Below are 14,222 nucleotides of genomic sequence, written 5' to 3' on the forward strand. Positions count from 1 at the left end.
GCCCCAAGGAGGAGGAATAGGCTTTCTCGAAGGCCTGATACAAAAAATGTCTTACTTCAAAACTATAAAACAAAAGGTAAACTCCGAGGAAGACAGGTAAAAATGGATGACAAATTTAACAGCATTGAGCAACTCACACAAAGACAACAAGACACCCATAAAAAGGGTCAAGATCATGCCCGAGACATCAAATAGAAAATATCTTCCATTCAGCCACATAAGATTTTCTACTAGTGGATCTTCTGGCCTCCTGCAAAACCCAAAGATAGTCCTCAGAAAATGTGTGCCTAAAAGGAACCAAAACCCTATTACCCAAACTATCACAAAGTGTCAACTGAAGTGTGGGCAACTGAGGATAAATGAGAAATCTTGTTTTGTGTGAGAAGATCCATCATGTGAGATAACTTGTGATGATTCACGTGGCTGGGGACAAAGTGAAGGGGGAACAGTGCTGTCTGGGCCAAAACGGAGTCAGCAACGAGATTTTGGGTGTGTCCCACATGATCTTGTGCAAGAACTTGGGAAGTGGAGGAAGAGAATCGTAAGCATACAGCAACACCCTTTTCCAAAAAAAAAAAAGACATGGCATCCACTATCCAAGCCAAAGGACTTGGCACGCTGGAAAAGAACTGGGGAAATTCTCTGTTCATAAGGGAGTCAAGACAGATCTACCTGAGGAGTATCGCACTGATGTACAATGTCCAGAAACACCTCCCTGTGAGGTATCCATTTGCGACTTATTTGTCATGGACCTGCTATATAAAAAAAAAACAATGCCACAGGACCGAGTTCTGAAGGGATGTAAACCATCTGAAGAACCAGTTGATGGTGGATTGCAAAATGCCAAGCCTGAAAAGGACATGGAATCCAAAAGGAGCAAAGAACCTGAAGAGTTAGTATTAGAGCCCTCATCTCTTTGATGTTAATATGGTCTGACATCCGTTGTTGGAGGAAGCTGCCAACCTCGAATGGACGCATGCATACGCTGCTCATGAGAGGAACCTGAAAAAGCAGACCTGGATTTAGGAAATCTGCTGAATCCACCAGCAGAGTTCAAGCTTCAGACAAGAGAGGGACCACATACGCCAGGCGGTGGCAGTGCTTAAGCCAAACAGTCTTGAGATACCACTGAAATTTCCTCATATGGAGTTTGACCAATAGGACCCATGAGAATGGTGGATGCCATGTACCCCATGGCTCAGAAATATTCCCTTGCAGGAAGAACTGGAAGATGAAGAGAGGGAAAATAAGCAGTCCAGAGGATCTTGGGAAGTAAGACAACATTGCGATAGTACTGAATCCTGCAACCCCAAAAACACTTGTTCCTGAGAGTGACTCACAGAATGAGATTGAGGATAACTCCCAAACTGTGCAGGAGAAACACAGATGTGGAGATTTTAAAGCTGGAGCTGCTAAGAGGAAGTTTGAATTAAAAGGTCATCCAAATAAGGGACTATCTGAATTCCCTGACGTTTACAGAAAACTACCACAGGGACCAAGCATTATGGTAAATGCACCTAGAACCGTAGAAAGACTAAAAGGCAAAACAGAGAAGTGATAATGACAGGGACAAACAATGAAAAACTTCCTATACTTGAAGAGAGACGTACAGAAGGAATATGGAAGCAACAGTCCTTCAAATCCAGAAAGACCAGAAAAGCTCTGGGAAACGAGGGGGGAAAAAAGACTCTGAAAAGATATCTTGAAGGAAGGAACCTTGAAAAAGGGTTGAGAAAAGATAGATCTAAGATGACCCTCTACAAACCCTCCTTCCTGGGAATCAGAAACATTCTGGAATGAAAACCTGTTCCCTGCTGAAATAAGGGAACCAGTTGGATAGTTTTCTGTTTCACCAGATCCCACAGAACTAAAGGAAAATGAAGACAATGGCAATGAAGAGGCAGAGGAAGGCCAGAAAAAGCCATAAGATAGCCACATTCGATGATGGAGAGAGAACCTAGGTGTCTGTGGTTATCTGCTGCCAAAGTAAAAAGGAAAGGGTTAGAGGAATCTGGCCGAGGGGAAAGGGAGGCTAGATGGCCAGATGAAATGAAGGTCTTTGATTTCTAGAACTCTGAGTGGGTTTTTCTGGGAAAATCTACTTAGAAACCTCTTACTCCTAGCAGTCTAGGCGGCCTACAGACAAAGAAGACTTTGATAGACAGTTCCTCTGGAACCTGGGTAAAGGAGAAACATTTTTTTAAACTTCCTACATAACCTTGCCCTTACTATGCAGGGTTTTAAACAACTCTGCAGCAACAGTACCAAAAGGATTCTGGTTGTCGAAGGGAGAATCTATATGTTTGACCTTAATATCCTCAGGTAAGGCCTGCAGGTGCAACCTCCTCATGATACAGCCAGATGGCACCTGCCCTAGAAGAGGCATCAGCTGTATCATAGCTACATTTAATGGAATTACAAGATACCCAAGAGGCAGAACTCAAATGAGAATGTTTGGAAGAGGAAAGCAGTTTTGATTCCATATCCACAGATAATCCACCCAAAGGTCTTCATCCGATCATGCTGTTATACAAGTATCCAAGATACTCAGGAATTTTTACCAAATCTGTCTGGCTTCTTAGGGGCTGGAGATTACAAGTCTGGAGCATGAGAATCTCTGATGTAAATGTGTCCAAAAGGGCAGCTAAGACAGGAAGGACTGCAGAAGGTCTGTGTGAGCACATTTGCAAGAGTCCATAACATCTCTTTTGAACCTCTGAAAACTGGGAACAATCCCACTTAATGCTCATCATACAGATTACTGTGTCCACAAAAGGAGAGTCAGGGAACAAAGCATCTTCTTCATTAGACCCCAGAGTCAAAGGAGATTATGTGCGAGGAATATGCTAAGGATGTTTCACCAGGAGTGGAATACTTCATCTGAAGAATTAGAATCTCTAGGACACTTAGAAGGGGTGGAAGACCAGGGAGCAGGAGCAGCAGCAGGGATAGACTGTGCCTGTGGCAGTTTCAGAGCCATAACGGCATTAAACAGCCCCTGAATAAAGTCTTGTCACTCAGAGGATCCTTAGCCATATGTTTGGTTTTCCCATTTCTTTTTTAAAGGAACATCTGCCTTGACAAATCCAGGAGGTTCAGATTCCTGCCTAGATTCAGTGAGGATACCAGGCACCTCATCCCTAAATAAAATTTGGGGAATCCCCCTAGGCCCTTCAGATATAATGAGCCATGGTTCCCCCTCTAAATCTATACCAGACTTGTGCACCGCCTCAGCGGACATGTGAGTAGGCAGCTCTGTGTGGCCAACTGGACTGTGGCAATGGGAACTGGCACTGGCACTAGCTGGTCCTCGGGCTCGTCATTCAACCAGAGGAACACATCTGTAGAGATTGGACAGCAGCAGGTTCAGGGAGTGCTTTTTAAGCTTTTTTCTTAAGTACACGCTGAACTTCAGGGCAGGCAGATTTGGTCATGGTACCCAGAGTCAACAACTTCAAACACAGGTTTTCCAAATAAACAGAAAGGAACAACAGATGGCCTTGGAGTGTTGTAGGGACAAATGCTCGACATATCACATCAAGTATGGTCACACACACACAAGGCACTTCTCATGCCTTGTCTTTATGGGGAATCTACCCAACACACACACATTTTCCATCTACCCAACACACTCACATTTTCCCTTTCTGGATGAAATAAAAATAAACTACAGGAGGGGTGAAAAAAAGAAAGAAAACCAACACGACATCTTCAGGAAGCTCAGTACATGAGTCAACTTAGCAAACTGCATACAGACCGAATTCAGAGGTAGTATTCGGCCTGGTGGCAAAGAAGTTCCGAGATTAGTCACATATGTAACTTAAACCTTGCATGTAAGACATAGCCAAGAGTAGAGAATACTTCCAGTGATAAGGAAGGACATCCCAAGCCATCTGTGGATGTCTGCCTACTGATGTTCAATTCTCAAGCACTCTCCAAGAAAGACTTACTGAAGATACGGGGTGTTAAAGCTGTGTTAATGAGGGGTTGGGAATTGGGTCAATGTATTGTGCTTTGCAAGCTGCTCAAAGGCAGATACATAAATTAAAAAAAAAAAAATGATGCCTTGCAGTCCTTTAATACAGCCTCTGTCCTCAATTCTAGCAGCCAAGCCACAGCTCATATCATGTTCATAGGTTCGTACTAGGCTATCTGCCCTAGGGCATTTATAAGCCTAGCCAGAGTGTGTGTGGCTTTCGCCACCCCTTGGGATGAGAATACTACGCCCATTTAGGGTTTAGTTTACTGTGCCTCTGTCTAGTAGTGACACAGAGATGACCCCCGGGGTAAACCTATGATCTCAATTTCTCTTGAAGAGAGCTAGTGAGGGGCTCTGCCTAACGTGGACTGGGATTCTGTTCCAGAGTGTAGGGAGCCTCTGGGTTATGAATCTGTCCCTCCAGCACGTCCTATTTATTTCTGTGTTGAGTTTCAAATCTCTTGCTCTCGTGGCTCTGATGGATTTGGATTTTCTGAGATGGAGCATGTCCATTAATTCCGGATTGGACATGGTCTTGTACGTCAGGCATAGATCACCTCTGAGTAGACGGTATGGGACTGAATAGAGCTGGAGTTTCTTCAGCCGAGCAGCATATGATATATGTTTGAGACCCTTTATCCTCTTGGTGAGGAACTTGTGGGGTCTTTCCAACTGCTGCAGGTGTCGGGTAAGATACATCCCAAATGGGGCATTGTACTCAATCATGGGGCTGATAAGAGAAGAGTACAGGGGCACAATGACCTCTCTTGAGCTGGATGTGAATCCCTTCATAAGGTGGGCAATATAGAAGGTCTTCCTAACCACCTTGGCAATGTGAGTGTCAAATGAGAGGTTACTGTCAACTTGGGTCCCTAGGTCCCCGATTACCTCTTCCGTACTTAATGGATTACCACCTATGTGGTAATTTGTGGGTACCTTGTTTTTCCCCAAAGGGTATGACTACACATTTTTTGGCGTTCAGTTTAAGGCCATGGCTCTGGCACCAATTATCCGTTTCTATGAGGCCTCTCTGAAGGATGCTTGTGTCCGCTGGAGTATCAATTATGGTGTCCAGTTTGCAGTCATCTGCGAACTTTGTCAGCCACAATCCTCTTATGTTTGCTTGCACCTCGGAAAAATAAATGCCGAATAAGAGGGGTCCCAGGACTGAGCCCTGTGGGACACCGCTTGTGACTGGCTTAGAGTCTGACATGGCTCCAGCAATTCTGACCTTATGGGTTCTGTCCTGGAGCCAGTTTGCAACCCATCTTGTGACATATGGGTTTACATTTAAGCTGGGGAGTTTGTCTATGATGCCTGAGTGGGGTATTGTGTCGAAGGCTTTTGCAAGGTCAAGGTAGGCTGCGTGAACTGCCTTACCCTCATCAATGCCCTTAGTGACAGTTTCAAAAAAGTCGACCAGGTTCAAAAGGCAGGATCTGCCCTTGACAAAGCCAAATTGGGTAGGATCCAATGTCTGTCGGTCCCCAAAGTCTTTGTTTACGAGTTCCATAATGATCCTTTCCATAGCTTTGCAGACCAGGCTCGTCAAGCTTATGAGGCGGTAATTTCCAGGGTCCGTAGAAGCACCGCCTTTGTGGAGTTGGACCACTGTTGCTGTACGCCACTCTTTGGGTACGTATCCTGTAGTAAGGCTAAGATTAAACAGCAGCCTTATGTGCGGATTTAGTTCCTCTTGGAGTTCATGTAGCACGCAGCCCAGGACACAGTCGGTCCCATTAATGCTGTGTTTTTAGCTTTGGAGAGGGCGGCTCTCACCTGGGCGTCTGAGATGTTAGGGAGGCTACACTCTGCTGGGATAGATATTTCTCCTTTTGGGGGCAGAGAAATTTGCACTGAACCTGTCTGCCAGAATGTTGGCAATGTCTGTGGGTTCAGTGTATTTTGTGTCATTTTGGACTAACTGAGTATATCTGGGAGTTTCCACCCAGGTTTCTAACATAGCTAAAGAAGGCCTTGTGATTGTCTTTTGTGCCTTTTGTGATTTTTCTCTCAAAGTTGGCCTTGGATGATTTTATGAGTGATCGTAGTTTTTTTGCTAGTACTGATCAGAGATGCCTTCCCTTTTAGGGATTTTGCTCTGTCATGTAGTAGCTTCCTCCTCTTGTTGTAAAGTTTGTTAATGGCTGGGGTCCACCAGACAGGGCGCCTGCCTTTGGGGGAATGGGTCTTGGTTTTATTAGGGATTGCATGATCCATGCATTCTTGAAGGTGCCCGTAGAAGGCATTTATAAAGGATTCAGCGGTGTGGGTTGTGGTTTCCACTGGCCCAGGGTCCTTGAAGGATACCACCTCAGTCTTAAGAAGTGTGAAGTCAGCTTTTGAGAAGTTCTTCACTGTGGTCTTTTGTGCAGGGGGTGGGGGCGGGATGCAGATTTCCAGAGAGATTAATTTATGGTCTGATCTCACCAATGAGGGGTATACTTCCGGTGTGGAGCATTTTGTCCCCATTTTTGTGATGATCAGGTCTAGTATATTATCTCCTCTTGTGGGAGTGGTGACTAGTTGTTCCATCGCATTTGAGTTTATGAATTCTAGGAACCTTTGGGCTAGGGTGTTGGGGCTTGAGTAATGTTCCCAGTCTATGTTTGGGTAGTTGAAGTCTCCCAATATGATGCTATTTGGTGAGACATTCATACCCTCCAGCGTCTTCAGGAAGGCTGAGTGGGGTTCCGGAGTTTGAGAGGGTGGTCTGTAGCATGCTACAACCTGTAGGGCAGTTTTGCCTATGGTTAGTTACACCTGGATGGTCTCCGATGCTTCGTGCGTTGCCACTAACCTGGAGGTGTGGGTATCTTTGATGAATATGGATACTCCCCCTCCTTTTTGTGGTTCGGTCCAAGTTTTGGGGCCGGAAAGCATGATAGGAGGTAAAACCTGGTAGTGCTGGGGTGCTCTCAGGAGCCTTGAACCAGGTTTCAGTCACTGCACAGACATCGATGTTCTCCATACTGAGGAGGGCTTCGAGAGCATGCATCTTGAGGTTTAGACTTCTGGCATTGAGCAGCATTACCCTTAGTTTTTTTTCACTTGTGTTTTCTAGGGAGGTGTTACGTAAGGGATAATATATAAAAATAATGCACTGCATACGATTTTTGTTCTGTAATTCCCCATCTTATTTATATGGTCAAAACATATCTGAAAGGTGTCAGCTCGGTCTAGTAGCTCTGATTCATCTGAGACTGAATGCCTTTACATTAAGTGGATAAAATGAAGCTGGTACTTCAAAACATTAGAAAGGAAGATGAAGGCTACCAACACATTTTCTTATGATTCTTAATTTTCTAGAGTTAAGAGTTCGTTTTTACAGTACTGCAGTATTATTCTGTTATGTTCTTCACAAAACATTTCTTCAACATCTCTCTAAAGTGTCATTTTAATTGTTAATGTGGTGTGTGCTTTACAACACTTTACTGAACTTAGTAAGACATCTTCAGGTGAGTGCTGATAAAGTAGTACGTGTAGCTTCCGTCATTCAGGCAGAGATGTTCCTTTCGGAAACAAAATGAAACATGAAGACGCAAACAATGGTAGGACCTTCATGATCTGAGACAGGTAAACAAATAGAAAACCAAACCTGAAAGGTATTGAAGTGATTCTGGGCAGTAAAATATATCCATGCAATATTTTATTTGGAGAAGGTTTACTTTGATTTAAAGTTAAAAACCCGGCCATAGTTCTTTATCCACATTTAATCAGAAAACGTATACTCATGTTGCAGTTTAGTTGCAGTTCTCCATCATATCGGTAAGACGCTGACTACCAAGGCCTGAAAACAGTTGTGAGGTATGCACTATAACAAGGCATGTTCCAGATATAAACTCTAGCTGTTGGACCTCGGCACTGCTGGACCTCGGCACAAGAAGGGCAGGGCAACTCTTCTTCTTAGTACCCGACACTCTGCCTACTAGGACATGCATGTCCCTTCTTCCAAAAGTAAAGTACAGACTAGATGCCAGACTCCAAAAGACTTGCATGTGAAAATAAAGTGCACATGAAAATAAAAGTGCAGTCTATTAAGACTACATGCCCATCTTACAAGAGAAACCTAAATAGAGAGAATGAAAGGAGACGCACTGTAAACGGCTTACTTTCCAAAAAAAAAAAATGTATTCTTATGGCAAGTGCCTGACATATCTGGTGCAACTTACTTACACATGCTTATCTGTCCAGTGCATTATTCACTTCACTTCAGACTGTTGCACACTGAGAAATGTACGACTATTTGAATCTAGGATCTGTCCGTACTATAAGAGATGCTCTTAGTTAAGTGCAGCTTTGAATTTCACATATTCTACAAGAGTCCTATTTCTTAGTCCTTCTTTCATATCAGCATTCCATCACTGTAACTCACTTGCACTGAACTCACATACAGAGTACCACTTTTCTGAATACCACCCAAACATACTGGGGACACAAATGGAAGTCAGAGTAAGGTTGACTGTGGCCTAATGCTGGAAACTATTCTTGCATACTGACAGATGCTGAAGTCATCCTGACAGGTATGTGTGCTAAATTTTTTTTGCTTAACTTAGTCTCCCCATGCTAGACCATGTATACCAATAGGAAAGCTTACAGTTTGTACTACTGGAATCTTGAAGGTAATGGAAAATAACAGCACTGGAAAATAATACTGTCATGTATGCCAAGGATAGACTACCCCCAAAACACACAAGCTTACCATTTAAAACATAGACAACTAAAAAAACATGGTAAATTGGGAACAAATTCATCTTGCATTCACTATGCACATTTTATGCATAGTATCTCTTATCAGTACTTCATACAGCATAAAACAAAAGAAATAAAAACTTAATGTATATTAAAATTACCTACAAAAATCTCATGACCCCATAGAACCTTTATCACACCACATAAAGTTGCACTGATACATAATAAAGACATAGGATGCTGGAGATGTAAACTAAATGTTAAAGCTGACTGGCAACATGTTTTACGATTCTATAAAACATAAAATATATTGCGATAATATGAATGATCTCTTACAGTCAGTTTTTAATGATAAAGTTATGCTTAACAATTCTCTTATTTTATTTAACAAATCTATCCCCACTTGTGTCACGAAAATAAAATACCCTCTTTTATGGAGTATCTTAACATTTGCAAGAAAAATCATCACCAAAAACTGGAAGAATCAGACTAAATTTGTACACTATGCAACTGAAGTTGTCATCTTGAACTTATCACGATCAGGACAAGAACATCTAAAATCACTTCTTCATATAATATATGGTTGAAATTCAAAGAACCCTTGGATAAACAGACTTTAATAATCAACTAACAGCTACTCATCACATTTCTTTTTCTGTTTAAAAAAAAACTGTTTTATAGCAGACATCATTGTAAATAGCTATTTTGTAGTTATTTATTACTGTTCTTTTTACTTATGTATATTAGTTTTGTAATTTTTTATTATCCTAGATTGTTATAATTTTCAGAAAAAAAAAAAACAGAAAAAAATCTCATGACCCAGTAACTCACACTGTTGAACCACAAAGTTTTGCTGTGATAAGCGGCTGCTGCCCTGACGGGGAGAGGGATAGGATAAAATAGTGATCATATTTATGGTGGATGCTAACAGGAGAAATCAAAAGGGATACATGAACATCAGGACAACATACCAATGAATACAAACTCAATCTATGACTTAACTCAGTAATTGTAATTAAAATGAAATAGATTTTTTTAAAGACATATCCATCTTAAAGCAGTCCGCTACCACTGCTGCTATGTAAAAAAAAGTTATTAAAAAATTACACTACTGACAATTACGAAACAAACCCACCATTTCCACAGATAAACACCAGCTGCTTCAGACAGAGATTTTTTTTTTTCTTCTTTTAACATCTTCCTCACATCAGGTCAGGAGACCACAGTTTAACACACTTTCTTACAGAAAATCGCTTTGTGTTCCTCAGTCACACAACAGAAAATAAATCAACTCTCATTTCATTCCGCCACCGACTATCGACATCAAGGAGCGCCCGCTCTCTCCTCGCCACCTGCACCCTGGTAGGTAACTGCGCGGTTACCATGTTAATCGTATCCACTTGTACACTAGAAAACTTTCCTTACTTTCTTCAACTGCGATGGCCGCACTACTTCACAAGGGTAACAGCGTAAGAAAACACGAACATATTTATATTCTACTACCCCCATTCACTTCTTAGGGACTCACACAAGCTCTCTAGCAGATTATTCTCTGAAAAGCAAATAGCTAGACTAATTGTTCTTTGTTCCTCTCACCTATTTAAAACTGAAAGGCCGTTCAGAGATTAACAAGGTAAAATCAAATAAACTCTAAATCTACACACAATGGAAATAGCTGCGATGCTATTCAAGAATCCAATGGAACAAGAAGGCACTCAAGGGGAGTTCAAACTCAAGGCATACTAGAATAGATGGAAATATGCAATCCTGTACAGCTAAAACTGTGGGGCTACCAACATTCGGAAGAAAGCACTCTCGCTAGCACATTACAAGCATCAGTCTAACGCAGCAGGGAAGTGTCCCAGACCTTGTCTCGGAATTTCGCTCAATGTCACCTCCCCCCACTCCCAATGCGACTTTGAGTCATGTCAGCGCAATTAACAGCACAGCACTGTAAACACACTTACTTCTTCTTCTTTCGGCTTTTTCCCGGTTGGGGTCGCCACAGCGGATCATCTGTCCGCTCATGATTGGCAGTGGAGTTTTACAGTGTCGAGTTGCCAGCCCAGCGCCCTACCTTCTACAGAAGGCACACACATCCACACACTCACACCTAGGGCCCATTTAGAGTGTCCATTCCACCTACTGCATGTCTTTGAGATGTGGGAGGAAACCGGAGCACCCGGAGAAAACCCGCGCGTCCACAGGGAGGACATGCAGACTCTGCACAGAAGGCACCCCAGCCAAGAATCGAACCGGAGATAACCGCTGCACCACCGGGGCCGCCCCGAACACTTACTACTGCATGCAATTTCCAGAGAAGCGTTGTGATACAACCCTTTTGGGCAACACAGCAAGAAGTTTCCTAGTTCGATTCTTGGCTGAGGTGCCTTCAGTACGAAGTCTAGGAGTCTGTGTGTCCGTCCTGTGTTCGCGTGGGCTTCCTCCGGATACTTGCTGCAGGTGCATTGGACACTCTAAATTGACCATATGTGTAAGTGTGTGTGTGTGTGTGGTGTGGAAGAACTACCATGGCAGAGCTAACCATCAGCTGTGTAAATCTTGACTCTAAATGATTGTCACTGTTGAAGTGATACCTAACACTGCCACCTTTTCAAATGTCCAAAGTGGGACAGTTTTTTTGGAGAAAGGATGGATTTTGTAGGACAAAACCAACAAATCAATAAATAAAATAACTGTTTACGCAACCATTAAAGAAAACTTATAAAATATCTTTTTATCCTAAACTCTCAGGACATTCGCCGTTTTTTTCCGTAGGACGCAACAGCCCAAAGAGGGGCTGTCCCTCGTAAACAGGTATAGGCAGTAACCGTAGACTGACAGCCTGACCCCAAGTGTAAACAATGGGAAAAGGGGTTGCGGATGGATGGGTTGTGATATAACCCATTCATTTATCCACTTTCCATGCAGACAGTGACAATTTGTCTATCATTCATTATGGGCTAGTGGCACATATTGTTTTAGCGCTATGACTATCGCAAAGTAAGGAGTAAAGAACACGTTTATAAATATGTCATGTGGCTTCCACAATGACAATCTCTACGCGCTAAATATTCCGTAATACACCTCCGTCTCTCCCCATTATCAGCATACCCTGTATATTCAAAAAAATCTACCACAGAATGGGAAATGGGAATAGCAAACCTGAGACTGTATCATAGTTAAGAGAACGTTAGTTTTGCACAAAGGTTTTGAGTAACCTGTTATACGACGGCTCTCGTAAAAGCACGGAAAAAACTTTAAGGTAAAAAATGAATGCAGACCACTAACAATCAATACCCTGCCAACAAATAAATTTGTGTTTTTGGGACATTTTTTCAAAATACAAAAGTCACCCCCTAGAGAATTCTTACCCTACTTACTTTCGTCCAAAAGTGTTCGCAGGAATCGCAATGAATGCTGCTCCAATAATTAAAGAAATGTAACAAAGTTAAGTGAGAACCACTCACCCGTCAAAAAGCCACAATAAACTTCTTACGTAAAAAAATCAATGTTTTCTCTAGGCTGAGGGCTCCCGAGTTTAAGAACGTCCAAGTCACGTTTCCCCGTGATAGGATGAGGCCTTAGTTTGGGGCGGGAGGAACATGACGCAGCTCTTCATCTCTAGCAAGTCTCATTGTTTGATGTTTTATTTTAGCTGTTAGTCAAGTGGCTTTGGTTGAATAATTAGGTGTTATTTTGTGTGCGTGTGTTTTGTTTTTGGCGGATCATTTACCGTATTATTGTTTTGCTGCTCTTAAAAATGTTTCACGCTGATGTCTTCGTAACCAACCTGGATTTTAAAACCTACCGTTAAAATAGGAACACTGCCTTCTTTCAAGTCTTTTTTAAGGCAAGCACCGTAAAAATTGGTAGCGGGAGATGATTAAACCTGGGAGTCTAGTTCAACCGTGTACAAGAACAATATGAGGACAGTGTGATACCAAGCAGTACTAGAACATTTTTAGTTTCTGGTAAGAGGAGTTAGTACCAGTTATGGAAACGCATAATCTGTCTTTTCATATTTACATAAACGCGTCTGAAGTTTAAAAGCTCGTTTTTGTCACAGTTTCTGTGACTTAGAACTAGCTAGAAAGTAACCCCAGCGAAGGGCACTGAAGATAAAACATGCGTTTATTAGTGGTAAGGCTTTTTGATGCAATGCATATGTTAGGAAGCTGATACCCAGTATTTTTTTTGGTGGGTAATCTGTAGTTTCTCAAGCAGGGTAATGTATTTGGATTGGTACATAATGAAAGGCATTGTGCAGAAGCTTGTATGAGACAAAAATGCCTATGGCTGTAATAGTGATTATTAAATTTGTGAGAGCTATATGGTGGGTGCAAAAGTGTTCATGTTTTCCAAAGGGCACACTATTGCATTTTTTGTGTTCAGCTTGAGTCTGTGGTCTTTATATCAGGCGCTGGCAGGGGTGGCTCGTGCTATAGGATTGTGGGACTGCAGCCCGTCCACCTGTAAAATGGGTCCCCCACCTGTAAAAATCAATTAAATAAATTCCCCAAAAATATTAAAATAAAAAATTCTCCGACTCCGCACATGCGTGCTTAGTTCCTGACTGCTGTGTTAGGCACACCAGAACTCCAAGCACGCATGCTCAGGCATTCCGAGCTCCAGACTGCTCTGTTAGGCAGTCTGGATAGGGAAGGCAAGAAACTCCACCCTTCCAGCCCAGAGGTCTGTGCGGTGATGACCACACAAACCAGAAGGTCACTGGACTGCATCACCCGCAGGCTGGACCAACAGCAGGATGCTCCAGCCTCCTCACATCTCGCGGGAGACTCAACATTATGGAGGACATCTTGCAGGAGACCAGACAGCATGTGTGGGTTATGGAGGACCGATCGGGCTGCAGGATCGCTGTGGAGGATGGATGTAGTACACTATAGAGGAGCTGGGCCATTATGGAGGACCGATTGAAGGAAGCTGAGGACGGACGTAGTACAGAGGAGCTGGGCCATTATATCGGATCACTACGAAAGAAGCTGAGTACAGAAACAGGTAGGGTGTTTTATGAAGAACAGTGTGTGGGCTGCAAGATCACTATGGAGGACGGATGTGTGTGTGTGTGTGTGTGTGTGAAATGCCCCAGTAGCTTCATGGTGGTGGGTAGAGAATAAGGCTTGAACCCTGTACCTTGGGCCCAAGTGACCAAGAGCCTGAATTCCCTACCCACCCCCATTTGTAAAACATTTGCAGATTTTTGCCTCATATTTGTTCTGTTCCTCACAAAATCTGTGGTTTCTGTATTTTTGTTACTTAACACAGCCAGTAGTGCACTGGTAGCAGTGTTGCCTGACAGCTGTGGGTTGTCTGGTTTGATTCTTGGCTGGGGTGCCTTCTGTGTGGAGTCTGCATGTCCTTCCTGTGTTTGTGTGGGTTTGCTCTGGTGTCCTCAGTGGGTATTTGTCCCTATTATTTGGACTGTATTCCCCCATTATTGGCTTCGTCCAGGTTTTTTGTGCCAGGGTTGAGAGCTATGGTGATAACTGAACTCCCTGTATTCCCCCATTATTGGCTTTGTTCAGGTGTT

The 14,222-nt window shown here is 42.8% G+C and overlaps 1 protein-coding gene across 4 annotated transcripts in view; it reads right to left on the reverse strand.

Moving 5' to 3' along the window:
- CSRP2 (cysteine and glycine rich protein 2) overlaps positions 1-12,253 on the reverse strand; it is an 881,805-nt gene extending 869,552 nt beyond the window's left edge. The window contains exon 1 of one of the 4 annotated variants that reach the window (XM_044087983.1): positions 12,142-12,253. The gene's annotated coding sequence lies outside the window, so the exon portion shown is untranslated. Of the gene's footprint in view, positions 1-9,806; positions 9,825-12,045 lie in introns of those variants that run through there. The other 3 variants (XM_044087982.1, XM_044087984.1, XM_044087985.1) reach the window with 3 other exon arrangements.
- Between the last annotated feature and the right edge of the window lie 1,969 nt (positions 12,254-14,222).

This window comes from Protopterus annectens, chromosome 11.part0 (genome assembly GCF_019279795.1).
Source record: "Protopterus annectens isolate FY-2018-M chromosome 11.part0, PAN1.0, whole genome shotgun sequence".
NCBI classification, from domain to species: Eukaryota; Metazoa; Chordata; order Ceratodontiformes; family Protopteridae; genus Protopterus; species Protopterus annectens.